The following is a 15802-nucleotide window of genomic DNA, read 5'->3' on the forward strand; positions in this document are numbered from 1 at the left end:
GCCCCACAATTTATCCTCATTTTTCTTATATATTTTCTATGAATATCTTAAAGTACGGATGTAAACAGAGAAGAATCAAAATTGTGAGTGATGAAAGTAAAACCAAGTAAAAAGAAAGGAGATGTTAGTCATCGATAATGAAGGTTTCATCATTGATGATTATTTTCTCTCATACCTATCTCTGACTTTAACCTAAACCCCAAAATAAATAATTTATTTATCTACTGTTTTTATAAATTTTTTCCAATGAATACATATTGTATATATTTCAAACAAGGGTATCTTTATCGTTGTTTCTATGAATATTAGCTCACAGTGAAGAATAATTATACTATTGTATTGGGCTAAAAAAATTATTCATCAATGAATAACTCATTAATCATCTACAAATAAAATTGTATCATCAATTTATAAATCTAGCTTCATTCATTCATTAATAAGACTTTAAACCCATTAATCGTCTTTCCATGAAATTGCATCAGTAAATTATAAATTTAGTTTTACTCATTCGTAATATGATTGTATGGATATAAATATATGAACCAATATTATTCTTAAAGTTGTATTCATTTACGAATAAAAGTTTATGAATGCATATATGAACACTACTAGAAACTTGATTTTTAGCTACAGATTTAGAGAGGGATTTATTCTGTAGTAAATTTTAGGCTTATAGAGAGGGAATTACGTGAGATCTACGAGGGTTTAAATAACTGTTTTATTTATTCAACATATAGCATATTAGAGAGGGTTAAGCGAGGAATCAGCTACAGATCTCACAAGTATTTATCGACGCACCGTTATTCCTCGGTAATCGGTGGAAAACAAAGGCATTTGGCGAGGGTTCAACGAGGGAAAAAACATTGTCAACTTTTTGCCATCTGGTACATGTTTAGCGAGAGAATGGCGACTGAACATACGCACGTTATGTTTTTTTAATTGACGATCTCTCGCTGAAATTGGTGCAATCGAATTCAAGTTTCACGATGTTTGTGTAAGTTTCCTTCCCCCCAAATATGTTTTATCACTCCAATTGAACACACATGACTCTTGAGTTGCAGCTTAACCTTTTCTCACCCTCTCCATTCAAAAAGATGACGACACCACGGACCAATGCAGCTTTCGATTCCAACAGCCTTTGCAGCTTTCGATTCAAAAAGATGACGACACCACGGACCAATGCAGCTTTCGATTCCAACAGCCTCTACATTTTTAAAATCTAAAATTGTTCTTCGATAACTTCCGATTCAGGTAAATCTCTTGATTTTATTTACTTTAGTCATATATTAGGTTAGGTTTGGTTTGGTTCAGTTGCACACTATATCACGTTAGGGTTTAATTTCTCCACTTTTTTTCCTTTTTCAATTGTCGTTCCTCTTATATCGATTGCATCTATATTACAATAGATACTTAGAATTAGAACTTGATTTAGGGTTTGATTGGTTGTTTGCAATGGAATGATAGAGGAATGAATTAGAGGTAAATAGGAAAGGAGGCACGTGCAAATGCAGGTACAGATGCATGATGCGATGATGAATGACTTTGAGTTTTGGTTTTCTTTACACTTAACCCCATAAACTCCTCAGCTTCTTTAGCTCCAATATTCTTAAAGAAGAAGAAGAAGAAGAAGAAGAAGAAGAAGAAGAAGAAAGGGAGGGAGTGTTTGGTGTTTACCTTGGGTGGTTTTTTCATGGTATAGACCATGGTTTTGAGTGATAGAATAAGGGTGGTTTCGTTGTATTGCATGGATATCTTTTTCCCTTGGATGGAGCTACTGGAGTGTGCATATCCAGGCTCATTGAAGTAAGGCTTTGTGTTCAAGATGAGACCTTGTATGGAGACCAACACCTGGAGCATGGTTGAGGTGCCAGGGATCCACCTCTCCTTTTGGCCACCTGACCATGTGTTTAAAAGGCTCAGGCACACCTTCCCATAGTTGTACAGATTCAGATTGATACACAGCCCACCAGAGAGTGATAGTGCGAAAGCTACATTCATCAACATTAACTTAACAAACAATCACAACTCACAAGCATAATTAAAAAAGAGAAGAAGACGTGTATGTTATGTATTATAGGTGGGCAGCTAGGATAGCTGCTTTGAAAACAGTTGGGTGCCCTCTGCTCCAATAATCAAAACTCTTAATAGATCCATTTTCTATCACAGTTGGGTGCCCTCTACTCCAATAATAACAGCTGGATGTATACAAAGCTCTGTGAGTCAATCTTGAACACTGTTAATTCCATTTTCTATCTAATTTTAGTTAATTTTAGATCTAAAATCAATCTTTAACTGCTATTATGAACACTTTTTATGTTTTTCTGATATTCCAATTGTGTATATTTGTAGAAGTATTAATCGGAAAACCACTTTTCCCTGGTAAAACTATTGTTCATCAGTTGGAATTAATAACTGATCTTCTTGGGACACCTTCAGCAGATATCATTTCTGGAGTATGATACTCTTCACTTTTTTATTTTATTATTTTATATATGTTTGGTTTTTTAATTTAATAAAAACTTAGGTAGTGTTTGGTGTGGTTGAATTGGAAAAGGAATGGAAAGTTTTATTCCATTGGAATTAAGGAAAGTTGTTTGTTTTGCTTGATGGAATGGAATCTGATTCCTTCCATTTGGTTAATTTTCATTACTCAAGTGTATGAAATTAAAAAATGTGGTAAAACCCATTTTCTTTATAAATATTTTAACGATTGAGGAATCTCATGAATTTTAATTAGATTAAAATCTTATTTTCTAAAAGTAACTAGATTTTTTTTGTTATTATGATTTTATTTGGGTTTTGATGAGTTTTTAATATGATTTAATTGTTTAGTTTTGTGAAATGTATATTCTATAATTAAATAATATATAGAATGTCGTTAAAAATATTGTGTCTATTTTCAAAGCAAAACAAAACAAAACCACATCTATTCATTTTTCTTTCTGAATTCTAACTATTAATAAATTCTGACACATTCTTACCAGGCAAGTCTTTCTCAAGAATCCTCCACTCATCTTGTATCTTTTTAGTTCAATTTTTGGTGGCTGAAACAAAATCAATCACATTCATGTGTTATGTGTATATCAAAATAAAACAAAATTACAATAAAACAAAGTAACAAAATATTAATTAAACTGAGTCTAATTGAGGGGTTGTTTCTTTTTTTGACTTAATGGGCTAAGCAATTAAGCATGACAGTTGTATATGGGCTATGGCTGTTTCTTTTTGGATTACCAAAATGTAGTTTAGGATAAAGTGTTTGGATTTTGGGTTATACAATAAGAAGTCAGAATCATATTACTTTCAGATGACTAGCCCACACCAAAACCCAATCCAGATTCACTTCAAGAACCATGGATTTTAGGATGGAATCTTGAAATCCCATTGGTGAAAGTGTTTTGTGAATTCTGAATGAATTCGATTCCATAATCATTTGCAACCAAACAAAGGATTGGAATGGAATTGAATTCCAATTCAGGACAAATCCCATGGAATCCAAAGATTGGTTGGCATATGAATGGAACACAATTCAATCGGAAGTCACACACTCCTTTGACTAATGAATTTCAAGATTCAATCATAAAAACCATGGAATTTTCAACTATAACATTTCTTTATTGTTAAACAAATACTAAAATACCCTTTTAACCCTACAATTTCACAAGAAAAGTTTCTTGCCAACCAAATGCATGATAGATTTCAATTCCAATTCCAATTCCTTCAATACCAACTCTTTAGATAGATTCCATTCTAGGTATCAAGTTCTTATTCTATTTCTAAGTATCCAGAATCATGTACAACTCAATTTGGCTTGAACCACAGCCATGGAGTAATTGCCATTCAAATGGTGACCCTCCAAAAAGATTATGTTTTGCTTCTTTCTTTAGTTGTTTGATTGTTTTATAAGTTCCTGCATGCTTGTTTTATGAATAAGGAGGTATAATTTTGACAAGATTAAAATTGAAATGTACCTTTTCATCATGGAATTGTTTTTATAAGTCTGATAACTAACTCTAACTTTAGTTTAAGAATTTAAAAGTTTAAAAGTTTAGTTTAAGAACTTAAAAGTTTACTACAGTACAAGAATTTAAAAGTTTGCAAGGCTCTGGTTACAGAAAAAAAAAGAACAAAAAAAATGATACTTAATATTTTTCATTCTGATCAAAATTGAAATGCATTGGATGTTATTTTGTTTGCCCCTGGTTTGCTTTTCTATTTTCTGACCGTTTTACCCCTGGACACCATTGCATGGATCTTTGCTCTGTTTTGGTCAGTTCATAGTAAGCCCTCCTTGTGATGTGGGATGACAAAAACCAACTTTTTTACAAACTTGTTTTTTTAAAGAAGTCATACTCTCCAACTTCTCCAACTGTTTCAACTTTAGACTCATTTCCTCCAAAAACCAACAACTTTTTCTTCAAAACAATCACAGAAATCCCATAAATCTATTTTCACTTTCAAATTTTCCTCTGCCCGAATCGCCCTATTTTTGATTCACTAACTCTTCCACAAGATTCTTGACAATTTTTTTATTTTGATTTGAGTTTGATAACTCTTTTGATTTTGATTTGAGCTTATTTTCCAAGATTTCGAGGCTGACTATGAAATAAGAACACAAATGACTAATTTAACCTTAACCCTTAAGTGAGTACTTCTTCCTAGTGAAGGCTTGGAACTTGGGCCCATCTTTCTTCGGGTCCTGCTCTAGTTTAGTCTCTTTTGCAACTTCCTAAAAATACAATACTTGGTTAAAATTCAAATCAATGGAATGGAATCACGAATTTTAATTACATCAATGAAAGAAATAGAAATTACCTTTTGTTTTTTTAGGTTCAGCACTACGGTTAGCATTAGAACCAAACACACGTTTTCCTTGTGACTGACGAGAACTGCTTTGTGAGCTAGATCCCATTGATGGTGGCAGCACACCAGAAACCACCACTTGCTTGTCTTTGGTGGTCGAGGAGGAGGCGGAAACAGGTGATGGTTGGTATTTTAAAGGCTTTTCATCCAACCTTCTTCCTGATCCAGTGATCTGCTTAAACTTTGGCTCTTCAACTAGAGCAGCCTTACGTACAACACCATAAAAGAAAAAGAAAAATATATAAATAAAAGATATATATATATATATATATATATATATATATATATATATATATATATATATATATATATATATATTCAAGAAGTTGAAAGAAATATTAAAACCTTCTGATAATTCTTTAGTTAAAGGATAGAGGCTACAGGTCACTCAGGCTCCTTGTATTCCAACTCCGAATTTGTATTCTTGTTTTCATCTTTACTTGTCTCTGGAATCTTGTATTCCGATTCTGGATTTGTATTCTTGTTTTCTACTCCACCTTCATCAACACTTGTCACCAGAACCAGAATCTTGTATTCCAATTCTGAATTTGTATTCTTTTTTTCGTCTTCACCTTCTAAAACACCTGTCTCTAGAATCTTGTATTCTGATTCCGGACTTGTATTCTTGTTTTCATCTTTACCTTCATCAATACCCATCACCGGAATCTTGCATTCTGTTTCCGGATTTGTGTTCTCCGGAATCTTGTATTCCGATTCCGGACTTAAACCAACATCTGATAATTGCAATTCCGGTGGTTCCTTGTCCTTAATCCCTTCGTTCTATATTATTGTGTTATAACAGTCTTTTCAAATTATTTCAAAGTAATGAGACCTGATAAACATATATAACAGAGAGAGTATTATAACCATCTTTTCAACGCCTTCCATTATGTTTTGCTTCTTTTTTTATGTTTTATGTGCCTTACATTATGTTTGTTTCTTCATATTTATTTAACATATTTCTTAAATAGGAGGTGGGAGTGAAGAAATTTTGGTCTTGCTTTAGCCAGAGTTTAAGAGATTTATGTTGAGCCTTTGTTTTCCTCTGTTTTTTTCTTTCTGCATCAGCATCAGGTGTGATTAATTTTTATAATAGTTTGGTCAAATATTTATTTGGTTTGAGATTTGTTATATATTTTAGTTGTTTAATTGGTTTATAAGTTCCTACATGCTTGTTCTATCAAACAGTCAACTATTGAGCCTTTGTTCTCCTTTTATCTTATTCCATTATTCAATTAACATCAGTAGGATGCTCTATTAGACACTATATATATGTATATATATATATATATATATATATATATATATATATATATATATGTGTGTGTGTGTGTGTGTATGAAAGTACATATCCATTTCTTGCATTTATCCCAAACAGATTTTTCAATTAACTACGGGCCATTGAATGTTCAGCCAAAATAAATCAATTGAATGTTAATCATTGATATTTGATGTAAAATATGAAGCAATGGAGAATATGTATGCAGCCTTGCAAAATATGATGGGAAATTGAAAATTAGAGGTAATATGATGTTAACCATTGATATTTGATGTTTTTGAATGTCTTGATAACCTTTTGTATTTGATGTTTCTGATTGTTTTGAATAATGTTTTACAGGATTCAGAACCGAAGATAATTGGATGAACATGAAATGAAGAGAGCAGCTGAAATGTTTTTGAATGTCTTGGTAACCTTTTTTTTTGTTTGTACCTCTTTTGCAAAACACTTTGATTCTCAACTGATGGAGTTTGATGCTATGTCGACATTTTTGTTTTTGATGTTTTTTGAATGATACTTTGGTAAAATTTGATAGTTTTGGTATTGTTATGTTTGGTTGTATCATTATTTGATGTTTTTTTGTATAATAATTTGATGATTGTGGTATTTTTAATTTTTTGTTTTAGAATAATAAAAAAAATGATATTACATATTTGCGACGAATCATGCGACAGAAAAAAAAAATTATTAATGTATTGAATTTTGCGAGGGATTAGCTATGGAAAAAAAATATCTAAAGTTTGTGACGGATCAGCGACCGGAAAAAAGAAAATTTTTCTATGATATTTGTGAGGGATTAGCTATGGAAAAAAAAATCATGTATAAAGTTTGTGACGGATCAGTGACGGAAAAGACAACTTAATACATGAATTTTGCAAGGGATTAGCTATGGAAAAAAACTGATAAAGGAAATTTGCGACAGAACAGCGATGGAATGTCGTTAACAAATTTTGTCGCTAATGCCCTAAGTAAATGTATTGAGCGGCATTTAGCGACAGGTACTCTGTCGCTACATTTGTCGCAAGGAAAAACCGATCCGTCGCTAAAACCATCGCTGAGAAATTAGCCACATTTTAATTACCTATGGAGTGAATCTGTCGCTGATCCATCGCAAACAACATTTAGCGACGGAATAGCGACGGATTAGTCCGTCTCTAAAACCCATGTTTCTAGTAGTGGAATATTGCCTTATTATTGGTCTCAAAAACAATTTTATCAAAGAAATTTTGTTGATGCTATATTCGTCAATGAATATTGTATCGTATAAATATTTTTGTGCTAATTTTTTTTGAAAATTTACGTTAACCATTCAATTATATTGCCATATTCTATTCATTTTGTTTAAATGAAGATGGTAATTGATGATGATAGCAGAACATGAATGACAGTCCAAGTATTATTTCGATTCATGTTATTGGTGTTGTACTTATATACACGAGAATTAAGGAAATTTTTAAATGTAATCATAGATGAATAGATACAGATTGTATTATATTGAATGAAAAATCCAATCATCATTAAATGTTTAGGAAAAATTTAAAGTAATTAGTCATTTATAAATAAAATTGTATGATATAAATTTTATTCTTGTAAAATAGAATATAGATAAACAAAAATACAAACATATATTTCATCCCTAAAAGAACACAAATGAACTAGTATGAAACGAGTAATATAAATACTCTTATAACCATCGTAATTTATACATTTTTTCATAGATTTTATTTTAATTAGTGAAAAATATATTTTATGTTTTTTATATTCTAATAAGTAGAAAGAGAGGATAGTTAAAATCCTATTTTTTGGGGGGAGAAAATCAACGAAGATGCTTTTGAATTCGATCAAGAAAAATGAAATGGAAAGAGAGCATGTTACTTTTTGGAATAGATAATCAATTAAGAAGATATAGCAAGCAATTCAACATAGAGTTGATTTGTTTTAATTCGATTTCGATAATTACGGAAACTAGATGATAAGATCCCATGATTATAAGCAACAAATAACTGTATTTTAGGTGTTATTAATTAGTTAAATTATACAATTAGTAATGTGCTCTAATCAATATATTGATTGGTTCAGAATTGTTCTCGTATTCTCAACCTTTATATTGTTATCAATTGATTATTTCCATATATATATATATATATATATATATATATATATATATATATATATATATATATATATATATATATATATATATATATATATATTGTAACTACCCGTAATTTATTCCGTCACTATAAACCGTTCCCGGTAAATAAAACCGTTCGTATTCAAATTTTTCCGTTAACCTTCGAGTTAAATTAAATTAATCGCGACTTTTAATTCGGTTTCATAAGTGTCGGGATGCGTTAAAAACATTAAAATATTTTTCCATATTTATTTGGAAAATTATTAGTTTCATTTAAGTCGTGATTACGGTAGTTTATCGGGTACGACCAAAAGCACCGTCTAACGGCAATATCGGGTAGAATTTCACCAGGCCATAAACTCAACCCCTATATAAGGGAGTGACTGACATCATTTTGAAGCTTTTTCTCTCTCTCTCTCTCTCTAAACACTTTCTCTTACTACTCTCTCTCTCTAGAATTCGAAATTCATCCAAAAACCCCATTTTAAGCTTCAATTTGGTAAGTACTTCATCCAAGCTTGTTGTTTAACTTGTTTAGCATGCAAGTTCATGTTTGAAACTTCCAAAAACACCCAAGAACAAGTGTCTACGGTCTAGGGACCCTCCCAAAACCGTGAACACCCCTTGAGAGGGTTTTAAAGCCCTAAAACCCCTCCAAACTCATTCTAATGCTTAGATATGGCTTAGAAACTTGCATGCATGGACTTAGGACCCCAAATTCGTATCATTTGAGTATTGGACATGAGTTCACGGTCCAAGAACATGCTTGGACCGTAAACCCACATTCATGGACCATAAACTCCTTTTAAAGTGTCAAAATGCCCCTAAACACTTCCAAATGCTTCCATGATGCTTCCATGAGAGTGTAGAACCTTATATTCCTTCAAATGATACACCAAAACATATGTAGATGGATCAAACTTGAGTTTATGATCCAAGAACATTCTTAGACCATAAACTCATCTCCTTGGACCATAAACCCATCTTCTTGGACCATAAACTCTTCAAATGGGTGTTAAAGTGCCTTTAACACCTTGTATGGCTTGGAATTGAACCTAGAACCTTGTATGCTTAACCTTCAACCACAAAAACGCATGATTCATGGACAAACATGAGTTTAAGGTAGTAAATTCATGTGCTTAAGGTAGTAAACTCCCCAAGAGCATCTTCATAAACGTAAACTCCTTTTCCAAGGCCCTTTCAAGTCCAAATCACTTCCTTAGCCATAGAATCAACCCTAGAACTTTCCTTTGTGCATTGTAAGACCATTTAGCATCCAAGAACACACCATCCATGAGTTTACGGCCGTAAACTCATGGTAATATGGTCATAGAACCGTAAACCCTCTTATGAGTTTACTCTTGAGGAGTAAACTCCATATCCGAGCCTTATACGTCCCTAGATGTCACCCGGGTCACTCCAAACACTTGATTTGAAGTGTTTTCGCGTCTTGGAGTGTATAATCACATCTAATTAGTGATTTAAATTCTAATTAGATACATTTGTGTATCATTTCATATTACATAGGAATCTCACGCGTTATCAAGCCCCGAACCGATACTTAGCATCCAATCCGACACGCTTCTCGACCGGTGAGTTCATACCCCTACCATTTTTCAATGGTTTTTAAATGTTTTCAGGGGGAATACAAGAAAAAGTACAAGGATATCTTGTACTTAAATTCATTATTTCATTTTAAATGGTTTCATAATCCTCACACTTTTTAGAATTGAAAACTTACTAACAAACTGTTTTAACTCGCAGAGTTGTTTGTTCAAACCGATTTTCAATTCTTATTATATACTGTTATGTTGTATACTTTACAATTGATTGTTCACACTTATATTGATTGAAATTATAAATCATATGTAGAGTCTGTAATAAAATACCTTAGGCACGAGTATAAAAGACAGACACCATTAGAAAACATAAATCAATCGTAATGTCCTTAATAACACACCTAGACTCGAGTGTAAAGGACAGACACCTTTAGAATACATAAAACATTGTAATGTCCTTAATAAAACACCTAGGCTCGAGTGTAAAGGACATGATCCATTAGAACTTAGATAGTCATAGATACTACTTCCTTAGGCACGAGAAGTAAAGGGAAATCTGAAAGATTGGAGACACGTCCTCTGTAACACTTACTTGGCTCGAGAGAGTGGAGGTCTACCCCTATAACCAGAATCTACGAACGTAGGAGAGCGTGGCTTGAGTGTATAGATCTATACGGGACTGAAAATCCCGCACCTTGCTGCTAGCTACAGCCGAACCGAAAGGTTCAAGGGTGACGAAAGTCAAAGAAAGGATATTGGCCACGACCCGAGTCATATCTAGTCTGAAGTATGGTTAAGGACTCGAAATCAAGATTATTAACACTTTACATTTATTTATTAGTTTTATGTACGTAATAAAACTAATGTACATTTAAGGATAATCGGACTTTCATGAGACTTCACACACACACACATTCAAGAAAACATGGGGTTTTCCTGGGGATAACGTTGAACATAATCAGAATCGGTAACAATTCACACACACACACATTCAGGAAAACATGGGGTTTTCCTGGGGATAACATTGAACATAATCAGAATCGGTAACAGTACATACACACACATATTCAGGAAAACATGGGGTTTTCCTGGGGATAACATTGAACATAATCAGAATCGGTAATAGTTCACACACACACACACATTCAGGAAAACATGGTGTTTTCCTGGGGATAACATTGAACATAATCAGAATCGGTAATAGTACACACACACACATTCAGGAAAACATGGGGTTTTCCTGGGGATAACATTGAGCATAATCAGAATCGGTAACAGTTCACACACACACACATTCAGGAAAACATGGGGTTTTCATGGGGATAACATTGAACATAATCAGAATCGGTAACTGTTCACACACACATTCAGGAAAAAATGGGGTTTTCCTAGGGATAACATTGAACATAATCAGAATCGGTAATAGTTCGCACACACAGAAAGTAGTACGTAACCACAAAAGTGTAACAAGTTAGATAACTAAACTTTACAATTCACAAGAACAGTTATGATTTTAGTGTACATCTTTTACATTACAATTTGGAATTGGTAAACTTTACTCTTAAGAAAATATGGGATTTTCTTGGTTAACCACTTTTTCAGGAAACTAAAGGAACTCATTCTTTTCATAAAACAAACCGCTTATGAACTCACCAGCTTTATGCTGATTTTCAAACCGCTTGTATTCTCAGGTCCGCATTAGACAGGTACCCGACGATCTCTTTTGGTGAAGACGGAATGCGTAGAAGACTCGTCTTTCTTTTGTTTAAACTATGTATCTATGAAACATGTACTATTTTACTTTTCAACTGATGTAATGAAATCTATGTAATGTAATGTTTTGTGTTTTACTTTACTTACTATGTACATTGGTTATGATATCCCCATGAAGTCACCTCCACCCCGAGACGTTTCCGCCTTCAATTTCGGGGTGTGACAGATTGGTATCAGAGCCCTTGTTTATAGTGAACTGAGTATACCAAACCTTACATGGTATAAGACTATAAACATTAAGGGGCCTAAGTGCTCTGAACTAAAAGTATACTTCAAAATATAAGTATTTTCAAAAACATACAAGTATACCTAACCGCCGAGATCCGTAACTACAAGTAGAACAAAACATAAGTAAATGGGTGTTGTATGCTACGGTTAAACCTGGGCAGTTATGTAGTCGTGTCTAGGGTCAATATAGCCTGATCAACTATATTCATTCGAGACACGGCCAACATGTGCCTGGGAGTGACTGTGGTGTTCAGCATGCCTAAAACTTACCCAACTATCCCAAACAACAAATGGTCATCACAGTGAATCATGAAATACTATGAGAGTAATTCTAGATCCAACTTTATCGTAGAAAATTCTTGTTCAAGCGTTGTCCTTCGATCATTCCTTTAGTGATATTTTATCTGCCTTGATAATTCATTCCTGCCCTATCGCTTAATAAAGTTATATGTCTATCATAAAGAGATATCCCTGTTTCATATCTCTTGAATTAATGCAAAGGACTTATCATCCTCTTTTTCCTAATCACTTTAGATCGAAATGTCTTCGAAGGAAGGATCCAGTTCAAGTAACAACATCCCTCCGTTGCCACCTCCTCCATTCGATCCAATGATGACCCAGTTGGCTATGTCTGTCGCAGTGGCTGCCATAGTGACATATTTGCTCTCTAACAAATTCAGTGGACCAGGAAGTATCACCAACCCCCAAAACCATGAAAATATTCAGGAGCATCAGAACGAGCGTAAAAAGAGTAAGAAGGCTTTCTGGAAAAAGCGAAAGGGTCAGAGTTCACAAGGACCCTCCAAGAGGCATGAAGCTATGACTGAAAGCTGCTGCTACTCTTGTTGCTGTGTCTACGGTTCAAGCTACCGCTACTCCAGTAGTTGCGCCTACAGCTCAAGCACCTATCACTGGGTATGCTGGCAATCACCCTTGGTGCAACAAGTGCAGTTATCACCATCGTATCCCTGGCCCATGTCGTGAGTTAATATACAAAAGATGTGGCAAAAAGGGTCACTCCACTCGAATCTGCAGAACACCAGTTCGTCTAATCAATCAAGCTTATGGATCGAGTACTGTTCGAGCCTGCTATGGTTGTGGAAAGATCGGGCATTCCAAGTGAAACTTCCCAAAAGCAGCAACCACTAACAACGTTAGCAACGCCGAGATAGTTTTAGCTGTGAAGCTAGAGGAGGCAGCCACTGACCCCACCACCGCCGCGGGTATATTTCTTCTAGACAATTCTTATGCTCGCATTCTTTTCAAATCTAGTGTCAAAAATTTTTATTAGTCATTCATTCAATTATCTTCGTAAACATAGTCCTCGTCTAATAACCAAAACATTTGCCGTCAATATGGTTACCAGTGAGAATGAGTGCAGTAACGACTTATCCTTAAGCTATATCCCTACATTGAGTAATCATTCTTTCCTCATTGACCTGATGTCAGTTTCAATAAAGAGCTTTGATGTTATCTTTGGCATGTATCAGTTGACTCCTGATCATACTGATACACTTTGTTACGAAAAGGCTATTCATCTCAATTTCCTCTCTGACCGAACCCGCATGATATATGATGTCAAACCTAGCCCACATCTTCGCATCATTTTCTGTATCAAAGCTCGAAAAACTTATGCAAAAAGGAGTATCAGGTATTCTTAGTCCATGCAATCACCAAGAAACAAGAAGTTAAAATCCTCTAGAGCGTCCCCGAAAACTGTAGTATTCCTGAAGAGCTCCCAAGAATTCCTCCCAAATTCCAAATCGAGTCTCGTATCAATCTAATCCCTGGAACTACTTTCACAGCCAAATCTCTGTACCATTTTGCCCCAGCAGAAATGCAGGAGTTATCCAGTCGACTTAATGAGTTGACAGCCAAAACCGATATCCTCTTTCCCGAGTAGATGACTTCTTCGATAGAATTCAGGAGCTAGCTACTCCTCAAAGATAGACCCTAGGTTGAGACATCATCAGCTACGAGTTTGCGAGGATTATGTTTCCAAGATAGTATTCAATACTCGATATGATCACTAAGAGTTTGTATTGATATCCTCCGGTCAAACCATTTTCCCTTAGTCATGTAGTGAGCGATGAAGACATACACGTGGATTCTCGCAAGGTCAAAGCAATAGAGAATTGGTCGGCACCGAAGATACCCATAGAAAACCTGTCAATTCTTGGGTTTCGCCGGCTATTATTGCAGACCTATTCAGAAATTCTTCCAGAATCACCAAACCCTTAACCACTCCGACACGGAAAGGTGTACCCTTTTGTTGGAGTAAAAAGTACAAATTCGCTTGTGTTAGGTCAAGGTAGAAGACACGCAGCTAGCCAAGAGTCAATTCCCCGGTAGTACCCACACTGGTTCTGAAACCATCCGCGAAACCATCAAGAAGATCATCTAGACCCGAGAACAATTGAAAACTTCACTACATCCATAGAAGAATTCCGTCAAAGTACAATGGAAACCTCTAGAATTTCAGGCTGGAGATCATGTCCTGTTAAATGGTCTCGCTCTTGAAAGACATGACACACTATGGAAAGCACAGAAAGCTTAACTAGTGGTACATTAGACTCTTCGAGATCGTCATTAGGATCAACCCTGTAGCCTTCAAACTCCGAGTACATTCAGAAACTCAGCAACATCTATCCTGTCTTCCATGTCCCGAATCTTTAGAAGTGCCTATCCGGTGAAACCTTAGTAATCTCTCTTGGACAAATCACGTCCCGTTAGTGAAGGTTCGCTGAAATTCCAAGCGAGAACCTAAATTCACTTGGGACCGCAAACACCCGATACAGCAGACACATCCACATCCTTTTCCAAAACATATATCTTAATTCTTGAATTTTGGCACGAAATTCCCTCTAACGGGGGGATAATGTAACAACCCGTAATTTATTCCGTCACTATAAAATGTTCCCGGTAAATAAAACCGTCCGTATTCAAATTTTTCGGTTAACCTTCGAGTTAAATTAAATTAATCACGACTTTTAATTCGCTTTCATAAGTGCCGGGATGCATTAAAAACATTAAAATATTTTTCCATATTTATTTGGAAAATTATTAGTTTCATTTAAGTCGTGATTACGGCAGTTTATCGGGTACGACCAAAAGCACCATCTAACGGCAGTATCGGGTGGAATTTCACCAGGCCATAAACTCAACCCCTATATAAGGGAGTGAGTGACATCATTTTGAAGCTTTTTCTCTCTCTCTAAACACTTTCTCTCGCTACTCTCTCTCTAGAATTCGAAATTCATCCAAAAACCCCATTTCAAGCTTCAATTTAGTAAGTACTTCATCCTAGCTTGTTGTTTAACTTGTTTGGCATGCAAATTCATGTTTGAAACTTCCAAAAACACCCAAGAACAAGTGTTTACGGTCTAGGGACCCTCCCAAAACCGTGAACACCCCTTGAGAGGGTTTTAAAGCCCTAAAACCCCTCCAAACCCATTCTAATGCTTAGATATGGCTTAGAAACTTGCATGCATCGACTTAGGACCCCAAATTCGTATCATTTGATTATTGGACATGAGTTCACGGTCCAAGAACATGCTTGGACCGTAAACCCACATTCATGGACCATAAACTCCTTTTAAAGTGTCAAAATGCCCCTAAACACTTCCAAATGCTTCCATGAGAGTGTAGAACCTTATAATCCTTCAAATGATACACCAAAACATATGTAGATAGATCAAACTTGAGTTTACGGTCCAAGAACATTCTTAGACCGTAAACTCATCTCCTTGGACCATAAACCCATCTTCTTGGACCATAAACTCTTCAAATGGGTGTTAAAGTGCCTTTAACACCTTGTATGGCTTGGAATTGAACCTAGAACCTTGTATGCTTAACCTTCAACCACAAAAACGCATGATTCATGGACAAACATGAGTTTAAGGTAGCAAATTCATGTGTTTAAGGTAGTAAACTCCCCAAGAGCATCTTCATAAACCATAAACTCCT

At 34.9% G+C, this 15802-nt stretch overlaps 1 long non-coding RNA gene across 3 annotated transcripts; it reads left to right on the forward strand.

The window, feature by feature from the left end:
• The first annotated feature begins 650 nt into the window (after nucleotides 1–650).
• On the forward strand, nucleotides 651–6794 carry LOC145043147 (uncharacterized). 3 transcript variants are annotated; one of them, XR_013680908.1, is made up of 4 exons: nucleotides 651–994; nucleotides 1062–1251; nucleotides 6242–6385; nucleotides 6482–6794. It is a non-coding gene; the product is annotated as an uncharacterized LOC145043147 (long non-coding RNA). The 3 variants fall into 3 exon arrangements; XR_013680909.1 differs by having other exon boundaries at nucleotides 652–994; nucleotides 1095–1251; XR_013680910.1 differs by having other exon boundaries at nucleotides 656–994; nucleotides 6330–6385.
• Nucleotides 6795–15802: the final 9008 nt, after the last annotated feature.

Source organism: Lactuca saligna, chromosome 4 (genome assembly GCF_052625555.1).
Source record: "Lactuca saligna cultivar CGN05327 chromosome 4, ASM5262555v1, whole genome shotgun sequence".
NCBI classification, from domain to species: Eukaryota; Viridiplantae; Streptophyta; class Magnoliopsida; order Asterales; family Asteraceae; genus Lactuca; species Lactuca saligna.